General features: G+C 37.6%; 1 protein-coding gene across 6 annotated transcripts in view; it reads right to left on the bottom strand.

Annotated features, from left to right (window-relative positions):
- marchf8 (membrane-associated ring finger (C3HC4) 8) overlaps positions 1-18,953 on the bottom strand; it is a 201,552-nt gene that overhangs the window by 141,528 nt on the left and 41,071 nt on the right. Inside the window, exon 1 of one of the 6 annotated variants that reach the window (XM_028795932.2) lies at positions 1,766-1,963. The exons of the other annotated variants lie outside the window; for them this stretch is intronic. The gene's annotated coding sequence lies outside the window, so the exon portion shown is untranslated. Of the gene's footprint in view, positions 1-1,765; positions 1,964-18,953 lie in introns of those variants that run through there. 6 annotated transcript variants of the gene reach the window in all.

The raw sequence follows: 18,953 nt of genomic DNA, 5'->3' as shown, positions 1-18,953 counted from the left end.
GGGGAGGCCGCTGCATTAAACTGAATTCAATGTAAAGCTCTTGAATTAATTTCAAGACTTTCCCAGCTTTGTGGTATTGAGCATAACTCTTGTTTAAAAAAATCAAAAAAAAAAAAAAAAAAATCACAGAGATGAAGACATTCACCAGATATGTACCAATATTCAGATATATTAAAGCATTGAAAGATTTATTCACTTGTTTAAGAGACCCAATATGTACCACAAAACTGATTCTTGGCTGTTGTGAGGAAAGGCTCACTGCTGCGTCTACATTCTCAGATGTCAGTCACATTTCTCCAGTAGTTCGCATGAGCATCAGGTTCTTATAATAAACAGTTTGTATACATGTAGCCCACTGCGTCGTTAGCTGCAAATATCCATCCATCATGAGGCGTTCTAAATTCCAATATGGTTTTCTCAGTACCACTGCTGTGTACAGCCATTTGCCTACTGACTGTAGCTCTCCCATTACTCTGCACAAACAACAACTGTTGGGGTGACGGCCTGTTCGATACTTATGATGCTGTACTGTGTGCAGATATAAACAGGGATGTTTATAGCAAACTCGTGCCGACACAAACAGAGCCCACTAAAATGCAGTTTTCAAAAACACAAAATTTTGAGTTTTGCACATTTCCATATGTTACAAATAGTCAGTAATTAGCTAGTTGCTTAAAAACAAAAGTTCTAAATGTGTGATGTTGTCACTGACTGAACAGTCAATTTATGTGACACAGATTTTTGGACATAAAGTATAAATTTGCATTGCTACAGATCACAGGAGTACAAAGTGAACCAAGTTAAGGTTCAGATGTCTCAGTGTTTCAATACTAACGCAACTCTATTAATCACTCAATCTTTACTTACTACAGCACCATTAACAGCATATAACTATACTAAGACACTTTACGGAGCAAATACTCAAAGTCTGGAGTACACATGATCTTTTCATATTTCAAACCTGCTCTTTCAAGAAAGGTTTGCCTATTTCCAACCATGGATAGGATGCACGTCAGTCATACGGCACACTAAACACACATCCATACTTTCTCACTCTCACAAAGAGCCAGTGATGTGAAATTGCATGGTCAGGGATCGGAAAGCCCTACAACAGATAGTGAAGACAGCTGAGAAGATCATAGGGGTCTCTCTTTCCTCCATCACCACCAGAATGTGTAACAATTTCTTCCCCCAAGCAGTGAGACTCCTGAACACTCATGGACTGGTCTGATATCTGATATATGTGTTCTGTTCTGCAGTGTTGCACATGCACCTTGTTATATACTGTATTATGTGCCTTTACGTTATGTTTCTTGGATTCTTTACAGTCCTGTGTTTTATGTAGCACAATGGTCCTGGAGGAACGTTGTTTCGTTTCACTCTATGCTGTACTACTGTATATGGATGAAATGACAATAAATATTCTTGAATCTTGAAGGTTTAAGAGTACCCCAAAGCAAGACCAGACAAATGGGATGAGAACAAGCCTACTCCATAAAAACACAGCCAGGATTCAAAGCAAGGGATGCAGCGGCATTAAATTTCTACTTCATCATGACATTGTGTAAAAACTAATTGTTAAATTAAATAATCATTTTAAAATGCTAGTTTATTACATATATGACAATGTCTACAACATCAGCTCTTTCAAAGGAAAACATTAAACATCTGAACAGTAAAATTGTGAATGCTTGTATATGTATGGACAGGCAGTGATAAGAACAAGTCAGTACATGAATAAAAGGCAAGGTGAAGAACTACTCACCAGTACAGAGGCAGGTGCCTTCAGACTCGACATGAAGGCTGCATCACTGCTTGAGCTGTGCCTGCTCCACATTCAAATCAAAGTGCTTTCTTTGTTCTTCTTTGTAAATTTACATCTCAAGTTTCACCTTTTTATATAATGGAAACTCAAAAAATGTTTCAACTTGTCCTTACTTCAAAATGTAAGTACTTAACAAGATTAACTCTTGAAAACACATACCTGATAACTCTGGCTTAAATGTCTCCAGTAGTGAGTAAAGCATTACTCAAGAGCCTATTTCGGGAAATGGTGAAACTACTATGGTGCCACCCCCTGGAACATTTGCCATTTACTCCTGTACATAAAAGTACTTCCGATATATTTCAAAGCTCTGGTTAAGATTCTGTCCCTAGGCTAATTATAGGAGATAGTACCCTGTAAGGAAATGATGATGCCAGAAAAAGAAATACTGTTAGGAGACAAAGTTGAATAAACTTAAATAACTGTGCAATTAAAAGGCAAGTAGGAATTTCACTTAGAGGGGCACTATAAAGTCAAGAAACTTGAATAACCCCCTAAGGCTAGCTTCAAGTAGCCAATAAAGGTAGGCCTGCTGCCAACTAGCTAAATATTAACTGAACACAAAATGTTCCAAATATGAGGAGGCCATTCAGTTCATTACACCAGTCTGGTTGGTTAACAAAGAAATTTATATTTAAGAGATTGTTAGGCTAATAGGCATGTTTTCCACTGTGGGGAATGAAATACACTTCATGCCACAGCACAGTGCTTTAATGTTTAGGACTGACGATATGAAGATTTTAGAAATTGAGTTATACTTCCAAGAGGCCCCTCAGAGGTTCTAGAAAGCATTCTTCCTTCCCGACTTTTTGTAATGTCATCATGTTTCTTCTAAACCAAATGCAATACAAGCAAACAGCTCATACATCCTCTCACTACTTTAACATCTAGCAGAGTCAATGTTTTACGAATTCTGGATAGATTTGGCTGCCCTACTATGGTAGGCCTATTAAAATGTGCTGGAGCTTTTAACAGCCAAATGATAAATTGATGACAGACGAGACCATCATTTCTCTAGGTCCAGGAATGCACAGAAAATTATAAACACTGAAAAGTGACATAAATGCTAACCACACAAAAGATTACTTGGTGAAGCACCCTACTATTTATTGGGGTCACCTTGTTTGTGTTTGCAAGGATGACTCATTAATTTCCTTTGGTCTAAAATGTTAACATATGACAAACCACGGACATCTTAAAAAACATCCAAAAACATATAAATCCATATTAGTGGATCTTTTCTGCTAAAAACTGCATAACATATCCTTGGCTTGGAAGGGGAGCACTGTACCCCAACTGTTGTTACATTACAGCTATTTGAAAAAAGTCAGCAAAAGTAAGCAAAATTCAACATTAAACCTGAAGATTAAAATTAACTATTAAACCACTGTCATCCCTAGCCTGGATGCCCGTTTTTATCCTACAAAATACAGTATATACACTTGTCCATATACACACATATTCATTCTAATATTATATATATTTTCATGGCATTCGTAGTCTGAATCACAATCTGATTGTATGGGTGGTTACCTACCAGGTAACGCTTGTGGTTGGTCAGCAAGTCGGCTAACATCCGCCACGGTGCCCTCTTTTCAGTTGCGAGAAGCAGATCACCATGGCGGATGTTAGCCGACTTGCTGACCAACCACAAGCGTTACCTGGCAGGTAACCACCCATACAATCAGATTGTTATTCAGACTACGAATGCCATGAATGTAATTACCCCGATCTACATACTGTCAAATAAACGAACCACACGCCGTAGCGCAACGTTAGGGGCTTCGTTCGAGGTTCGATTCCCGAGAGGGGATGCAGTGAGTGTGTACGCCTGATGAGCCCAGAATTAGGGCGAAACACGTGTCGTGTACTCTTTGCATTATTTGACAGTAGACTATTTCAACCATATATATATATATATATATATATATATATATATATATATATATATATATATATATATATAGCTTGAAAGTTTGTGAACCCTTTAGAATTTTCTATATTTCTGCATAAATATGACCTAAAACATCATCAGATTTTCACTCAAGTCCCAAAAGTAGATAAAGAGAAACCAGTTAAACAAATGAGGCAAAAATATTATACTTTTTGTATCACAACTACTATGTAACTAAGTACTTTTCTCTGTACAATATTCATAGGTGTTGTTAAACCAAGAGCTAATATCATTGGCAGGCAGTGTGGTGTGGTGGTTAAATTGTTAGTCCTAGGATTTCAAACCCTGAAGATGCCTGCATCAATGGCTCAAACTAGTGATTTGGAAACATATGGGGCAACAGACATGAAATCATACATAGATTTCTACAGTCCTAGTACTGTCACATCTTTTGTTTTCAACAGGTGAGGAATACAATGACAAATGTCATTTCTGAAAATATGAACCCAAAAGTAATTTTCAAAAATGCAGAGATAATTACTGCAGGCATTTGTTTTTTTGAGAACGATAATTGTATAAGCTACATCAGCATCCCCTGGATTCAACACTGGAGTGTACCCATCAGTGACAGCCACATTTACCACAAGTGGAAATACAAGTGTACTTTCTATTCACATACAACAATCAAGTCAATGGAAAAGACAAAAGCATCGTGTAGGATGATCATGTCATACCCTGACATGTGTGCGGCTTTAAAAAGAGAAAGTCTCATGAAGGAAATAGTAGGCAGTCACATCTTTGGCACTTTACTTAAAACATTCAATTTCTTTTGTCAGTGTGGCATGTCTCCTTGTCTCTTTTACTTGTTGGGTCATTTCAAACAGCTTATTCCCATTTTATTTACAGGTTAGTACTATAGCTGCTATAGATATGAAATGAATGTTGAATGCAATCTTTGAGATAAATAAAAAGTAATTTCACATAAAATGCAACATTATTGTAGCAACCCAGCACTCAATTGAGAAAGAGGGTACAGCAGAATGAGGATATGGTTGCAGAAAGCAGTTTGACAAAGGAAACAGCAACTTATTACTGTATTAAATAATAAAAAATAATAAAAAAAAAAAAAAAAAAATAATAATAATAATAAAAGATGAAGAACATGAAACCACTGGCACATAACTATAAACCCCTTAATGTTCTGGGGGAAGTGCCTAATGGTTGCGCTGCGCCATCTGTAAGAAAGCAAACGCAATACATTTTATTACTAGAAAATGTTCATACGGGTTAATCTGACCTACTGTGATGCCACAAATGAGCCACATGCCTTTCTTCAAGTTGTAGAAATAGGAAAACAACTGTATTATGACTTGTAAGCTAGACTGAATAAAATGAAATGAATTAAATAAAATGAAGAAAACTAGAGTGAAAGCATTATAAAGGTTAAACCTGACAAGACAAAAAAAAGGTATAACCTAGCTATACAGAAAGCATGTTAAAGCATTGTGAAAATGCAAAATGAATATCTTCTCTCAAACTCGGCTCCTAAACACATGCTGTAGTTAAAACAATTTAGACAATGTACACATGGCATAACATTCAGGTGCGTTAGCTGATATGAAAATTGGGGCCTTTCACATTTTTAATTACTTCATCCAGAGTCAGTTCTTACACTTTATTTATTAAATAGCTCTGTAACAATAAGTCATATTCAAAAGTAATAGCGATAACAGAATGCAATTCCATGTGTTAATAGACTCCATTAAACATGTGATTTTTAAAAGCACTTAACAGTGGCATTAAAAATGGAGCACAGGCTTGGAGCTCAATGGTTTTCATACACAGCAGACTGTAATTCAAGTGATGTAAAAATGGCATCGGACTTTTGTGTATTAGTGGCGGAAGGTCTGTAATGAACTGTTGTTCAATTATACGCGAACGCACCTAAAAAGAAAGAATTTCAGTTTATTATTTTCTGTAACAAAAGCCCTCATATTTATTAATGGCATATTTCTTCAATTGCCTAGATTTTTAACATTTGGAAGTATGACACTTTATGATTATTTTTCAAAAAGAAGCATGTAATTCACCATTTGATAAAACAGACTTAACAGACTTGGGGTACACCAGAATGGGGTAGTTGACAAAATTAGCCAAAGTCTATAAGTACTAAGAGAGAATGCTAGGGAAATACTGAATACAATAGATATGGCATTGCTAACTAATAAGTTTCTCTAAAAATTATAATGCTAAAGTTTTCTTAAGCGTAATTTGGCACTTAACACTAGAATTACCAGAGTCTACGAAAAAACTCGTAGATCCGGCCCACCTTAAATCGCTTCTTAAATCCGTTCACACCTCTCCGCCAGCGTCTTTTGTCCTCTAAATGTGCTGATAAAAGACAAGCTGCCAGCAGCCGGCTATTCCATCCCCCCTCCGACTTAGAACGTGAACGCACTTTTCCCAGCTCATGCCTTGATTGATGGTCTGGGAGTTTGCGTCTGTACTTGCGCTGTTACTTAGAGAGTCAGATCGGGGGAGAGGGTGATGTTAGAGCGCGTGAGCTTATTCAGTGCTGCTGGAACAACGCACATGTTGATTTTTTTTTTTCTTTCAGTACATGTGCCTTCCCTGTTTATTTGTACATCTCTGCCTGTCTGTCTCTGTATTACGCAGTGCTCTGTCTGTCTGTCTGTGTGTTATGGATCTTGAAAAAAATAAGTTATAAGGACAGTTGTTCATGTTAATTGCAGTCTCAATTGTTAAAAAAATATTTTAAAAGGAGCATCCCACATGAAAATATAACGATCTCATTAACTGACAGTGCATACCAATTTACAAATTTTATGTCCGTTTGAGGTTAAAAAGAAAAAAAAAGTAACACTTTATCCCCAGCGGGGAATTGAACTCATGTTTGTGAGGCAGAGAAAAGCTACTCGCTCTGAGAGGCAAATCTTAGCGTGCTACGCCACGGAAGCTGTTGTATGGCGTGTGAAGCTTTTGTGGAAGTGTTTATTTGATCTTAGGAACTCGGGCTTTACACATTCTATAGTTTATGCCTACATTTTGTAACATTTATTACTAAAATATGAAAAAGTTTCTGTTTTAACAATGTGTTTACACAGATTACTGTAGAAACGGTACACACATGGAATGCGCGTGTTCCAAATAACGATGTATTATTTCAAGTCTAAAACTCCAGTTCACTCCCAGACAATCAATCAAGGCATGAGCTGGGAAAAGTGCGTTCACGTTCTAAGTCGGAGGGGGGATGGAATAGCCGGCTGCTGGCAGCTTGTCTTTTATCAGCACATTTAGATGACAAAAGACGCTGGCGGAGAGGTGTGAACAGATTCAAGTAGCGATTTAAGGTGGGCCGGATCTACAAGTTTTTTCGTAGACTCTGGTAATTCTAGTGTTAATGTCTCCTCTACCCAAGAAGGAGGTGGTTAGGCAGTCTCCTTCAATATTTCCAAATGAAAAATATGTATTTTTACATAGCTATTACTTTACAGACACAGACCATGGAGGTGAATTCTGTATTCTCTATTGAATTTCAGACACAATAACCAAATGGCCAGAGGAGATTAATGGCTGCTTCCCTAACAGCATGCCTGTGCCAGAATGCGTAACATGTTACATTTGTTTTTATTGTCTCCCAGTGCTGTAGTTCTGCTCCGATTCATATGGTGCAAATGAGAAACATCTTTGCTTTTACAAGAATTTAGAAGACTTTTTCTTTTTCAGTCTTAAGTTTTACAGTCATAGATAGATAGATACTTTATTAATCCCAAGGGGAAATTCACATACTCCAGCAGCAGCATACTGATACAAAAAATAATATTAAAGAGTAATAAAAATGCAGGTAAAAACAGAAAATAACTGAATAATGTTAACGTTTACCCCCCTGGGTGGAACTGAAGAGTCGTATAGTTTGGGGGAGGAACGATCTTCTCAGTCTGTCAGAGGAGCAGGACGGTGACAACAGTCTGTCACTGAAGCTGCTCCTCTGTCTGGAGATGACACTGTTTAGTGGATGCAGTGGATTTTCCATAATTGATAGGAGCCTGCTCAGCGCCCGTCGCTCTGCCACAGATGTCAAGCTGTCCAGCTCCATGCGAACAATATAGCCTGCCTACCTCACCAGTTTGTCCAGGCGTGAGGCATCTTTCTTCTTAATGCTGCCTCCCCAGCACACCACAGCGTAGAAGAGGGTGCTCGCCACAACCGTCTGATAGAACATCTGCAGCATCTTATTGCAAGTATATTGGAAGTATAACCGGCTCTGTCCTTTCTTACATACAGCATCAGTATTGGCAGTCCAGTCTAATTTATCATCCAGCTGCACTCCCAGGTATTTATAGGTCTGCACCCTCTGCACACAGTCACCTCTGATGATCACGGGGTCCATGAGGGGTCTGGGCCTCCTAAAATCCACCACCAGCTCCTTGGTTTTGCTGGTGTTCAGATGCAGGTGGTTTGAGTCGCACCATTTAACAAAGTCCTTGATTAGGTCCCTATACTCCTCCTCCTGACCACTTCTGATGCAGCCCACGATAGCAGTGTCGTCAGCAAACTTTTGCACGTGTCAGGACTCCGAGTTGTATTGGAAGTCTGATGTATATAGGCTGAACAGGACCGGAGAAAGTACAGTCCCCTGTGGCGCTCCTGTGTTGCTGACCACAATGTCAGACGTGCAGTTCCCGAGACGCACATACTGAGGTCTGTTTGTAAGATAGTCTACGATCCAAACCACCAGGTATGAATCTACTCCCATCTCTGTCAGCTTGTCCCTAAGGAGCAGAGGTTGGATTGTGTTGAAAGTGCTAGAGAAGTCTAGAAACCTAATTCTTACAGCACCACTGCCTCTGTCCAAGTGGGAGAGGGATTGGTGTAGCATATAGATGATGGCATCCTCCGCTCCCACCTTCTCCTGATATGTGAACTTCAGAGGGTCAAGGACGTGTTGAACCTGTGGCCTCAGGTGGTGAAGCAGCAGCCACCAAGGTATGCAGGATAAGCAATGTGTACACACTGCAAATCTATTAAATAAGTAGTTCTGCCATTACAGCATAGATTTAGAAATTCATTAAGGCAGCAGAAGTAGAAATGAGGCAATTTGATGCCATGAAAATTGAAGAAAGATATATTTACAACAGGAAATCTATTTTAGGCATTAGCTAGAGTTTCTAATGTACTCCTAATGCTGACCTGTTTTTCTAGTGAGGATGGCATAATATTGGTCTCACAGCTCCAGGGATCTAAGTTTGAAGCTTGACCCTGGTTACAGCTTGTGTGGAGTTTGGAAATGTCCCCCTAAAGCTGCCTGAACAGGCTTTTCTCCAACTTCTTCAGTCTTGTTCAAACATCCCAAAGACGGCGGCATTAGGTTAAGTTGGCTTTAGGTTGGCACCATATCTTGATCCATGTCTTGTGTCCATTGTTGCAGGGTCTTGTTCTGGTTACCTCACAACGTTGCCATGGTTTTGTAGATACCAGCGTAAAACTACATTTATAAAACCACACTGACATTACAGGGTTAAAAACAAAGTCTTTAGTACAATTGTTAAAGGAGATACACATCATGAAGTACACAAGTCTTTCTTTTAAGGTGGAAGACTTTTTAGTTAACACATTAAAGCAACTAAGCTTCACGGAAAACTATTCTGTACCTCAAAGAATTGTTACCAAAGCCAGTTGTCTAGCAATGTCCACCTGGCTTGAAATCAGCAACTATTCAACTGTCTTTTAGCCAACAATCTGTAAGGAAATGGATTTAAAAATTAAACACAGGCTGATACACCTTTCTGGCACAAGAATAACACCAGAGCATTACCACATGACTAAACAAACAAACAAACAAAAAAAAAAAATCCCCAGATCACGATGTGATGTTTCCTTTAGCAAATGCACACTATGGACTTGCTCAGCGAGGCCATTTAGCGGAACAATTACTAAAGGTGCATTGTGCAGTTTCCAACAAGGAAATAGAAGTGTTAAAGGGAAGGTTTTTTCTTTGGAAAGAATAATTCATGTTCTGTTATAATAATAGACAGCCTTATAGAACATTTTATAATTGTCCAGTGCTTAGTAAAATTCTCATTGAGGTATTTTCCATGTTACAAATGAAGACAATTTGCAGAGGCTTCTAGTATATAATAGGAAATATAAAGTGTGGTAAGCAAATAAAAAATACGAATGAACGATAATGCAGCTAAACAAAACAGCACTAAACTCTGTTAACAGTAATGGAATAAAATGAAGGTCCTTGGTTTTTAAAGAAACAGAATTCCATAAAGTCAACCTACAGAAGTAAAACCTAGAAATACCAATATCAGTGGGACTTGCAAGTCATTTTCATAGAAAGCACGTACAGGTGTTGATAAAAATAACGGCTGGCATTAAGTCTGTTTTACTTTAAATAAATAAACACACATCAATTTCATATGTAAACTGCAAAATGTGTGTACCCATACTTTTATTTTACTTGAATACAACTTTTAGAATTTTAACACAAAATATTCTATGTAGATTCTCATAAGCAATAAGACAAATTGATAAAACTAACCACCACTTATAATAAGGATATGATACTTTAGTTTGTACAGTAGATAACACTTGTGGCCTTTTGGTATATATCGTTTGATACACGTTCCTTCTCAATCCTTACTTTTGTCATGTTGCGGGATTCTAAGAGGGTCGCTTCACCTGCCGGAGTTCACATTTCACTAATGTGGAACAATAAGTATCACCAGAGATATAATGGTTTGAGTTACAAATTTTAAGATTTACAAGGATTTTCATTTACTAGTAACACTTGGATCTCCAGTCCTCAAAGAAAGGTTGTGCGTGCTGTTCTGATGAAGCACAGAACCCCAAATCACTGCACCGAGGTTGCTGCAATGTCCTTCATTGCAGTTCTTTACCTGACAGACAAGCCACGTGCTCACATGGTCCCACTGCTTGCCATGAGAAAGACCCAAAGCCCAATTTCATAGCCGAGGAAGGCCGCATGTACAATTCATGGGTCATGTTGCATGTATCGCTGCATACGCTGTCAATTGAGACCAAGATCAAGGTTCAAAGCCAATGGGTTTGTAGGTTGCAGATATTTATTTATTTATTTAAAGAGCTTCTGTAAAAAGCCAAATTTCCTCTTGGTGATAAATAAAGTCTTATCTACACATAACAATTAGTAGCATATTGTACAGGTGCCATCAATAATAACAGTAGCAACAGCAGGAACAACAGAGAGTACACAAAAGCAAATTAGCTCATACTGTTTGAGCCAGGCAGAAGCCAGTAGCTTCAAATGTACCCCAAAGGAGAGCACATACAGTATTTGTCAGGCTCTCACCCCACAGTCATGGTTAGTTTAACACAGTTGCTAAGCTAGCAGGCGTTTACAGAATAGTGAGCTAAAGATCCATAATGGATGAGCTATTTTTGTCTGATCACTTGGTGCTGGCACTACACTTAGCTTCAGTATGTTTGTAAATGTAAGTGGATGCTGTACGATACCATAGAGCTATACAAACTTACAAGGAGCTGGTAAACAGCCATATTATTGGGTGTTTAAGGTAGGTACAGTGTCACTTTATAGTGTATTTAGACAGCTACTATTAACTGCTGCAGCCACTGTGTTCATTTTAATGCAAAAATGGATGTCAATTTTGGGGCTCAAAAACACACCCATTTTTTTCATTGAAATTAATAGTATTATCGAGAGTCTCCCTTCTGATAATTTTTCAGACTGAAAAACGTTTGTGACAGACCAACAACAAAAACGGAAGGCAGACTATAACTGTGGTTTTCAAGTTTCTTAGATAAAAAGCATCAACATAATACATAAAAATAAATACAGAATAATGATGGCTAGCAATCATAGTCACTTAAGAAATCATCACTGTTTGACACAGACTTATACCACACATTCATTCATTATTTTTTGCTTCCCACCTGTACAGTATCACAAAGACCTAAAGCTTATTCAAGTTGCACAGAGAATAGGACAGGAACTGAGGCTTCCAATCACAGGGCACACCCCTACATTCTCACTGGGAAAACTAACTATAATTAACAGTAGGTATTTAGACTGGTGAAGGAAACAGAAGTTTCTGGAGGAAACAAGCATGAAAACAGGAACAGCATGCAAACTTCAAACCTCTGCCAAAAACGACATGGAGTCGAAGTATTCACTGCACCAACAATGTACGTTTTCCAATTTTTTAAATGCAAAACGGGATAGTACTAATCCAAAGCTTATTTGGTGCTAATGCTGCTGAATTCACATTAAATGACAGCTCTCACAAGACATTCATGTATGGTGGGATTAGTGGTTTAATGTGGCAGAATCCCAAACAAACAGGGATGTTACATTTTGGGAATAGGTGGGCAAACTATTTTTGGATGGAGCTTAAAAAAAAAAACCTACAACATTTAACAGTCATAATGCTGAATACCACCTTCAAATTCAATTCCAACAGGAAGACATAACCATTCCCATCTGAAGATAAAGAAGAACGAAGATGATACCCTCTTCCACACAGATACCTGGCTCATGGCTCATTAAAATCCTTTGATTACACCTGGCCACTAAACTGCAGCTACTATAATGGGTTTTATATCTCGGTATTCTTCCAGGACCAATCAGCACTAGTTTTGAAGTTTTTTTTTAGTTTTTAATTTCTGACACTGGCTTCATGCAGTTAATTCACAGGATGAATGTCAGCTGCTCTTGCATGTGTATGGGATTTTCATAGGGCTAACTGCAAAAAAAAAAAAAAAAATACACACAAAAACATACTTTCACTTTCAAATTCATGGCGAACACTTAGTGTTCTCCCTAGCATCTTTTATTTGAGTGCCTGGCTGTCATCTCGCACGACATTGCAACACGGCACTATGGATTTAAAACTGGCCCTTTTGTTATTTTGAAGCCGCGGACTGGCTATACCACATTCTTTTCGATCATTACTCCAAAAATGGTAGCCCTTCAATTTTAAAATATTAAAGTAGCAGGCAAGAATGGACAGTTGCGTCAAAAATGATCAGAAGTCAACCATACAAAGACTTCAGTCCAAAACAGATTTTACTAAAAATGGCAATGACATCAGAGCTCAAAGAGGACTATTTCATTTACAGTATGTTAGGTAGAATGCCCAGAGGGGACTGGGTGGTCTCGTGGCCTGGAACCCCTACAGATTTTATTTTTTTCTCCAGCCTTCTGGAGTTTTCTTTTTTGTTTTTTCTGTCCACCCTGGCTATCGGACCTTACTCTTTTTCTATGTTAACTAATGTTGTCTTATTTTAATTTCTTATTTTGTCTTTTATTTTTCTTTTCTTCATTATGTAAAGCACTTTGAGCTACTTTTTGTATGAAAATGTATTATATAAATAAATGTTGTTGTTTCCAAATTTAGCCAAACTAGCTCATATTGGGCTAGTGATCCCAGTGAGCACAGCTGAATGTGAAAGGGGGTTTTCTGCCCTTAAAAGGATCAAGACATGTTTGAGAAATTGCATGAATCAAAGCACACTAAATAATCTCAGGCTGATCTCCTTGGAGGGCCCAGATCCTGGGGACTTTGATTATGGGAAAGCTGCAGACAACTGGGCCTCTAGGATTAAAAGAAGAATAAGTATTTAACTGAAGACACCTTCTGCATATGCAAGTTGGCTTTGAAGAATATTTTAAAATTTTTCTTCATTAGGTTTCCCATACTTTTCTTCCTGACAGCAACAATACTTGTGCCTCTTGGTTTATGTCATAACAATTGTTATTTAAAATTTTTGTTAGCATTGCAGGATCCTGAATTGGATACTTCTTAATTGTAATAAAAATATTCTGGCACAAGTGTCAAACCTTAAAAATGGAAGTCATATTGAGCATTGGAAAATAATTTATAATAATTAACTAATAAAAATAGTGCACATTTAATTTTCCCCACCACCAAATTTCCTCGTCCCACCCCATCCGCCTACTTTTCACACTAACACTGACACTGTTAATTGAATTCTTAATAATTCAAACTCAGACTTATTTATAATATGCAATCTTACAAACCTATCCGAAATTACAATTACAGTGCAATAAAGGAAATGTATAACAATTCCGAATTGATGCTTCCTTTGACTTGCATATGTCAAGTATTAAAAAAAAAAAAAAAAATCTGAAACAGAAGGAAAAGTGCTCCCATCTTCACGGATAAGAAATAAATGTATATTTATAAAAAAAAAAAAAATTAAAGCTGAAAATCAAACAGTGCATTTTAAACTTGAATGTAGCAAACAAAAAAGTTCATTATCACAGTCACCCATGCCTAGGAAGTTCTAAGTTCAGTCCCCAAAAATGACATATCCTGTGACCCGGAGTAATTTTACCTGCAGAAAAAGATCCTGCAGAACGAGAGAAGCAACAAAATATTTGTGATTTACAAATAGTTTTATATTTTATTGCCAGGTGAATCAAAACATGAGAAACTGCCTGAAGAAAAAAGCAACTCAGAACAAACTGTCGTAACAGACCTTATGACATTTATAGTATACCAGGCATAATTTAATCAACTAGTTTCACCAAAATATTCAGACTTCTTGAACGAACAGTACAAGAACTGCTCTTACTTCCTAAAAAGCTATACTGACTTTTGCTTAGTTCTTTCAATATTTTTTTTTTTACAATTTATTCAAAATTAGGGTAATAATGTAAGACAATGGCAATCTTTAGTACAAATATAAAATTGCAGTATTGAGGTTAAGCACTCTCAATAACACTCAAGTAACCTTTTAATAAAATTACAGTGACGTAAGTAAATAAAAGTTGATGTCCCCACTGATCTCTCTGTGGTGTAATTGGATGTTCTTCTTGTGTCCATGTGGGTTTCCTCCGGTTGTTCCAGTTATCTCCCACAGTCCAAAGACATACAGGTTAGGTGGAACAGAGATGGTGGCCCCTAGTGTATGTGTGTTTACCAAGTGATGTGCCGACACCCTGTTCTGGGATTGTCCCTGCATGTTCTGGAATTGGCTCCAGCTTCCCCGTGACCCTGCCCTGGATTTACTGAGTTTAGAGGATGAATGGAAATTATATTGCAGTGTAAAATGTACAAACATTTCTATTACTGTTATTTCACTTTGCACAAAGTAAATTGCTATTTTGTTTTCATACTTAATATAAACCTGTAAAAAGCTTTTGAACTTGCAATGTTTTGACCAAGGACACCTTAGCTGCTTCCCCACATGACAAACTAAACTGATATTGCAGAATGAATCTGTTTTTAGAAACAATTTAGCCAAGAGGGCCTAGCAGTCATATCTCAAGTTTACGAAGTTCTAATTACATATCTGGAACGAGTCTCTTCTTGTCCACATCTTTGTGAGAACATTAAATATATAGTGCAGCAGTACAGCAAATTAACCGGTGTAGAGCAGGGACTACAGAACAAGCAATAATACAGAAGTCTCTCCCAATTAAAAAAAATTAGTACAATGAAAACCTGCAGCTACTAAAGCTCCAGCATTTATGATTTTGAGGTTTAGAGGAATTAAAAACTAGTAAATGGTCTGACAGTATGAATAAATCAGAAAAATAAATATTCAATTAAAATAAGTAAATTTGCAGGGAGATTTGGGAATGGGGTGCGATTTATCACTGACGACTGATAATGTCTCTATGTATAGGTCTAGAAAATAAAAATAATGCAAAAGGGTTTGTAAACTGCAGCAGGGCATTGTACTCAATGTGTATACAGAACTACAATTTTCAAGTTAAAATCTAAAAGGGAAAATTCATTTAGCTTTTATGCACTGATTTTTTGATTTGTGTGTTAAGCATACCACAACACCACATTTATATGACCTACTCTATTTTTTTTCTTACTGATATGGAATCTTACATCTGTCTGCTGTGGAATAATAATAATTAATGCAACTACCTGAATTTCATAATCACTATATTCCATGATTAAATTAAATGAAAATAACACAAAAATTAAAATGAGCAAGTTAAATAATACAGTAGAAGTCTTACTAAATTAACGTAAAATAACAACTACTATAAAGTATTCATAAATAATAAAATGTTTAGCAAGACATTAAAAAGTTAAAATCATTTTAGAAGCAAAATCATATGTGCAATATATGAAATTTATAGTGGTGAGAATACATGACAAACCAGTAAAGCTCATCAAATACAAGGCTGACATCCCTGGAAGAAGGTGGCTATCCTGATGGGATTTACAGAGAGGAAGTTTTGAGCAGATCTTGAGTACTTTTTCTGATGAAGTGACTTTTCAAGAGATAACTGAATGTCACTACACCTCAGCCAAGCCAACAAGATCCTGTTTTGTTAAATGCTTGGGTCAGGTTTTACAGGTTCTTCTGGAGTTGTTTTTTAGGATTTTTTTCCACTTTGTCTAACATAAATGAGAAAAAGAATATTAAACAAACATCCATCCAAATTAAAAAGTATTGTCATTTTGCGTATTTTCATTTTGGAAAAGAATGATCAAAACCAAACAAGATCCTGAATGGCAAATTTTATTTTGAGCCCTAATGTGAGTTGCCCCATGATGTATTACCTAAATGTACTGCCTACAGACAGTGGTTAAAGCTTTGGACTTCAGACCTTGAGGTCTATTTATTTACACTATGATCAGTGAAATTACCTTTACACTTCAGGAAAAGGGCAGCATGGAGGAACAGTGGTAGCACTGATGTTTCACACTAAGGAGGCCATGGTTCACGTCCTGGCTCCTCCCTGCGGGGAGTCTGCATGAGTTTCCTCCCACAGTCCAAAAACATGCATGGTAGGTGAAGTGACAATCCTAAATTGGCCCGTGTGCATGTTCACCCTGTGATGGACTGGTGCCCTGTCCAGGGTTTGCTCCTTGCATTACGCCCTGTGCTAGCTGGGATAGGCTCCAGCAGACCCCCACAACCCTGTTCAGGGGAAGTGGGCTAGAAAATGACTGACTGATAGATCAGTCAGAGAAAGTTAGAGGCGTTTTACGGAAATACAAACCAGTATTACTGCGAGAGGAAATTAAAAGGTACACAATACAGTGACGCATATTATAGCCACATACAAGCCAGTATTACTGTCAGAGGAGATTAAAGGCATATTACCAACGCGCACGCCTGTATTACCGGCAGAGAAAATTAAAGGTATATTATGGATGTACAAGCCAGCGGACGTACAAGACGGTATCCTTCAATAAGTGGGTGCGCACAAAAAAGCGAGCCTCTAAAGGGCGACCTCAATTGGGCGCAGTGAATAAAGGCGCGCGTAAATAATGATCTGCACCTTTGTTGCTCTTCACATATTCCAGAGCCATTTGAACTAAATTATCTACGAACGCCTTTATTCGCTGCGCTCAATTGAGGTCGCCCTTTTGAAGCTCGCCTTTTTGTGCGCGCCCTTATTGAATAGAGCCGTACAAGACAGTATTACTGTCACAGAAAATTAAAGACACACAATACACGGCGGCAGCCCACGAAGAACGTCAGCTCTGCAAGTAAACATCAACAAAAGAAAGGCTGAAAAAGTAAAATACAACCAACAAAAAGAATGAGGTCAAAGTCCCTTGCCATTTAATTTTGACTGTTCCTACTAATGTTTATGCACTACTGTTCTAGCGCCCGTTATTGTAACGGGCTAAATGACTAGTTTCACAATAAATGATTACCTGATTTAAGTGGAAGGAAGAGATGTATTAATGTATGTTATCAGTCTACCTCTGTGTGTATTTTACCATTTAAAATTTTTTGTTTCGTGTTGGGATAATTTAGGGGTTTTCCAAGTGTCTGAATATTTCCTTGTGACCGATTATTAAAACCTGCAATATTTCAACCGTATGTTGTGTGCTTTGAAAAGCTCATTATGATGGTGAACTCTTAACACTAGAATTACCAGAGCCTACGAAAAAACTTGTAGATCTGTCCCACCTTAAATCGCTTCTCACCTCTCCGACAGCGTCCTTTGTCCTGTAAATGTGTGGATAAGCAGCAAACTGCAAGCAGCCTGCTATCACATCCCCCCACCCCGCACAGTTTTCTCAGGTCAAGTCTGTTTACCTGCGTGTCAGTTGCTTAGAGTTGTATAGAGTGAGAAGTCAAGCAAAATGACACCTTTTATAAATACTATATCATTATTTGGAACACTTGCATTTCATGTGTGTTCCGTGTCTACAACAATCTATATAAACACATCGTTAAAACAGAAACGTTTTTCGTGTTTTAGTAATAATTGTATAAATGTAGACATAACGTGTATAATGTGTGAAGCCTGAATTCCAAATATCAAATAAGCACTTTCACAAAAGATACAAGTATAACAGAACAAATGTGATTTATTTTCAAAACATTAACATTAAACCCAGCAGAAAAACGTGAAAACTCCAGGTAGAGAATACCAGTGATGTGTTTAAATAAATGAACACTGTTAATTAACGATTTATCTGTAAAATGTAACATACATACTTTATTGCATTTCATCATGAAAGTGATATGAAGTATAAATCTTAGGATTCTAAATGTGCAGAGAGTTGGAATATCATGCATTTAATGTGTTCTGTGTGGCGACCAATTGCTGTCAGAAAAAAGCCCCAGAAAAAAAAAAAGATGGCACAGAAGACGGTATGTGAGACTTTTAAAATGAGTCATGTCATTACGATCGGGAATATGTGACGCTTGAATATAAAAGCACCATGAATGCATTTGTGTGTCGACATTCTGCTTCACCACATCGAACTATTCATCAAACATTGAAGCGCGCACATCGATCTCATAGGATCCGCAAAGCGGTTTTCTGTCACATGTAGATAGTAAACAGAGACTCTGACGTCACGTTCCAACTTTTAGCACACTGCGCCCCCCGACTTTTTGCTGGTACTGCAACTTGCTCACACATCGCGTTAATTTCTGAGGCATAAGACAGGAATCCACCCTCACAACCAGTCCATCTCAGGGACTACTCATGCACATACTGGAACTATTGAAGTCACTATTGAACCAATGCACATATCTTTGGAAAGCAAGAAGAAAACCTGAAGTATATATTTCTTTCCTTTACAGTAGCAAATTATTGATCATTAGATACAGTACCTGGGTGTGAAATACAGCAGAAGGTACTAAACCTGCTTCTGCCCCCTCAGGTAATGTTTACAGTTTACAAGCCACAATATGAAACAAGTGGAGAACATAAACAACCCAACTATCAATGAAAAATGGGTAATA

Source organism: Erpetoichthys calabaricus, chromosome 2, assembly GCF_900747795.2.
Source record: "Erpetoichthys calabaricus chromosome 2, fErpCal1.3, whole genome shotgun sequence".
Taxonomy (NCBI): Eukaryota; Metazoa; Chordata; class Cladistia; order Polypteriformes; family Polypteridae; genus Erpetoichthys; species Erpetoichthys calabaricus.
This window is presented reverse-complemented; position numbering and strand designations above follow the sequence as displayed.